The following is a 4113-nucleotide window of genomic DNA, read 5'->3' on the forward strand; positions in this document are numbered from 1 at the left end:
TTTATGTTATTGGTATTAAGACGATTATCACCATATTTTTTAACTGAAAACATTGTAAATACCTGGTTGGCAAACTTCCTAGATATGAACAAATGTTTCATGAATATTTTTAATGAACTACTCTCTACAGCTTTCATGCTAGGAAGATCACAGTGACCAATTTTTATGTCTCATAGGTAGAGGCCTGTTAAAGATCCCTACAGGCCTGAAATGAGTCCTGTACCTTCCATTTTGAAACATACCACCCTGCTAATGTATAAGGATGTACGACGACGTATGACGCCGCACGACGGACGATACATGATCACATAAGCTCAGTATAGCTTTGCACTAGTTGCAGTAGCCATTCTCTACAGCTTAACAATGTCCAATCTTGATCACTGGCCCCTACATAATAACCATATGATCGTATTGTCATATGAATAGCAAAGTATACACTGTATTATAACCATGCAAACACCCTTTTAAAAAAGCAGGATACTGGGCTAAAATCAAATGTCTCCCGCTTTGACATGACTTAATATAACCTAAATAGTCCCTGGACAAAGTTTGGCACTTTTGTAAAAAAGTGCACGATTCTATCCCTTAACTGCTGACTAAAAGGTTATCCATTATCCAGTATCTAATCACATGACTTATAAAGAGGATAAAGTTAACCACCTGAGTGTAACTAAAGTATAATTTTATATTCAATTTAAAAATATACCTGGGTTTAAATATTCCTCACAAACAACATACTTTCAAAAATGTTATTCTAGGCTACAAGCTGAAAATTTTGCTTCATTTCACAGCTTCTTTTCTTTCAGATTATTGGTGATGGTGAATCTAACATGAGATAAATGTAAAAAGAGACACTTGCTGACTTAACATGCTTAACCATTAACTGGAAACTTCAGTAAAATATGTCAGCTACTAGAAGTAGAACATTTGTATACCTTATTGGTTCCACCGACTGTGAAACAAATTGCCCTCAAATGGGCAAATACTCAAGGTATTTTTCTTCAATCATGCTGATTTGAAGAAAACTGTCCATGATGCTGCTGTGACTACTATAGACATGGCAATTCCTTTTTGGGAGAGAGCTAGAATCCCACTGAGGGCCAAGCAGCATCTGATCACAAAGTTAGAAAAGGTGTTCGGAAAATGGAAAACATTGAAAAAGAATTGCAATACAGACAAGCAGAAGAAAGATGAAACAGTGTTTCATGAATCTTTGGATGGCTTGTTTGACATGGCACATCAGGATGTCCTAACAATGATAAAGACTGAAGATGACAGACAGTTCCTACTTGCTCAGTGAGAGAAAGGTAGAAGGGGATGCATGGCAGGCATAGATAAAATACAAACTGCCAAAGAACAAAGAGCAGAAAAAAGGAAAGCTGCAGAAGCAAAATACAAAGAGAAACTGGAGGAGCCTGGACCATCTAATGTCTCACTACCCGACACTGCAGCCAGAGTGAAGAGAACACAGAAAGTTCTTTGTTATGCCAGTGCCATGTGAACCTAAAAGATTAAAGCCAGTAAAATTAAAGCTGTTGTAACACCAGGACTTGCAGCAGCATTGGATAGGACCAAAAAAACAGACAGAAGTGCCACCTATATTCTGACTGAAACGGCAGCAAGTCTTGGTCATGATGCAAGCAACTTAAGTATCATTATCATGTAAAGGATATTCTCTTATGTTACACAGCTGTATCAATGGTTCTTGTGCTGATTCATACATTTATTTTTGAATATTAAGTACTGCAAGGCATAAAGAATATTATTGTTTGGAGCTAGATCAAAATATTTGTGGAAATATATAAAGCATAGACTTATTTAAATTTATCAATAATGAAACAGTATTTGATCAATAAAATGAAAATACAATGTTTGATTGTTACAAAATCTTCGCTACCCCAGTATGTAGGTATTGTAGGAGCATGATACATATACGAGAAGAAGTGCATCTCACAATTCATGTTTTAGTGTTTACTATTTTTATGGGCTATGAAAAGAATTGATTTTCCAATGTATTGCCATAATTTCTGTCCTGACATATCAATATTAAACTGACAGAAATAATTTGGAAATATTTGGAAATTGCCATACTATATATGACAAAGTTACTGCGAGGAAAATCTTTAAGGGCTGTGTGCTACCAGTAAATATTATTAGATTTCTATGAAATTGTACATGATGTGTTTTATGTTAGGTACAACAAATTTAGAGGGTGAGATGAAGCATTTTGAAAAAAAAAATTGACCATTTATATATATATATATATATATATATATATATATATATATATATATACACACACACACACACACACACACACACACATATACACACATACATCTGTCTCTTAGTATATAGATAGGCTGATGTGTGTGTGTGTGTGTGTGTGTGTGTGTGTGTGTGTTGGGGGGGGGGGGGGGGGATAACACAAGTTTAAGCTATTGTAAGTCAGACACCTATGAAAAATTAGGTGAGAGGTCACCATGAGTGACACCTCATGTGCAGGGTCACAGCAATAGCTGCTTTGGCCATGACTGTGTTTGTCTTTTCTGACGATTTTAGTCAAATTACAGTGCATCCAGAAAGTATTCACAGTGCTTCACTTTATCCACATTTTGTTATGTTACAGCCTTACTCCAAAATGGATGAAATTCATTTTTTTCCTCAAAATTCTACACACAATACTCCATAGTTTAGTTTAGTTTTTTGTTTGTTTTTTTTTGTTTTTTTAGATTTTTGCAAATTTATAAAAAAAAAAAAAAAATGAAGAAATCACATGTGCATTGCTGTAATTGCTGCCAAAGGCGCATCAACAAAGTATTGAGCAAAGGGTGTGAATACTTAAGGGGATAGAGAATCAAAATCATCTTTTTCATGTTTTTGGTGTTAGTTCAGAGTCTCCCCGCTGTGGGGAATACACATGAAGTGCCAGCAAGTTTCAGAACCTCTGTTTCAAGTATTTCTCCTTTTTTGAATTGCCCCTAGAAAACAGGCCAATCTGTTTTTGAGAGAAAACTTACGTCACTTTTTCACCAATAGCCCCCCCACACACACCCACACCCACCCCCTTTCACACACGTCCCTTCGAAATTAATTATTCATAAGGTTGTGCCCATCCATTCGTAACACTCGAAGAGAAGCAATGGCGAGCTACAGGTGTGCTTTCCCAGGCTGTTTTGGCGGACTACGATCTTCCCACGGAAAGCAATGTACGCGATCACTGGCTTTTATTCATTTTTAACCGCATCCCCAGTACATACAACCGCCGACTATTTCTTTGCTCTGCGCATTTCACGGAAGGACTGTTTCACAAACCTTGCACAATTTCGAGCTGGCTTCAGTCGGCATTTAATACTCAGTAGAGGGTCAGTTCCGACTCTGTGACAAAATCAACCCCAGCAATCAGTACAGCCTGTAAGTATCACATTTTCTTTTGTTTTAAATTTGTGGTGCGCCATATTCCTGTTGTAAGAATTGCACGTTAGAATGGCACGTTAGCTCTGGTTTGTTCCTCTAAAGGGAATGAGCTAACCCCTTAGCAGCTAGGGATGTGTATCGAGAACCGGTTCCTTTTGGGTATCGTTAAGAAATGACTCGATCCACCGACATCAATAAGCTTTGTGCTTAACGATTATGTTATCGGTCCTTCAGAGTGGCCGTTGTTTTGGGGGGTGTTTGTCAGGAAAATGATAATTTCTTTATTGATTACAGACCCTGCAGCGGGTCCGTAAACAACTTTTCTGCAGCGCGGCTTTGCTTTGAACCTTGAACCAATCGAAGCAGTGCCTCGCAGATTGAAGCAATGCTTCGATTATTCTTTCTTTCTTTTGCTTAATTTTCTCCTGCTAAAACCCTAAAGAGCATACGTCTGTGAGTATTATATACCTTTTCTATGTTAAACCGACCTGTTATGTTCTTCTGAAACAGTTGATAGATGTATTTTATAACTTAAAAATGGGAGCGACGCTAACGTGTTAGCATGTCTATGGCATTTTCAATGTTAAAAGTTAGCATTGCAGCTGTCATTACATTCGGGTGCATTTGTTTTAAAATTGTAATATTTCTTAAATTTATTTTTGTTTATATATTAGTAATCTAATGATTATTATATAC

This window comes from Thalassophryne amazonica, chromosome 18, assembly GCF_902500255.1.
Source record: "Thalassophryne amazonica chromosome 18, fThaAma1.1, whole genome shotgun sequence".
Classification (NCBI taxonomy): domain Eukaryota; kingdom Metazoa; phylum Chordata; class Actinopteri; order Batrachoidiformes; family Batrachoididae; genus Thalassophryne; species Thalassophryne amazonica.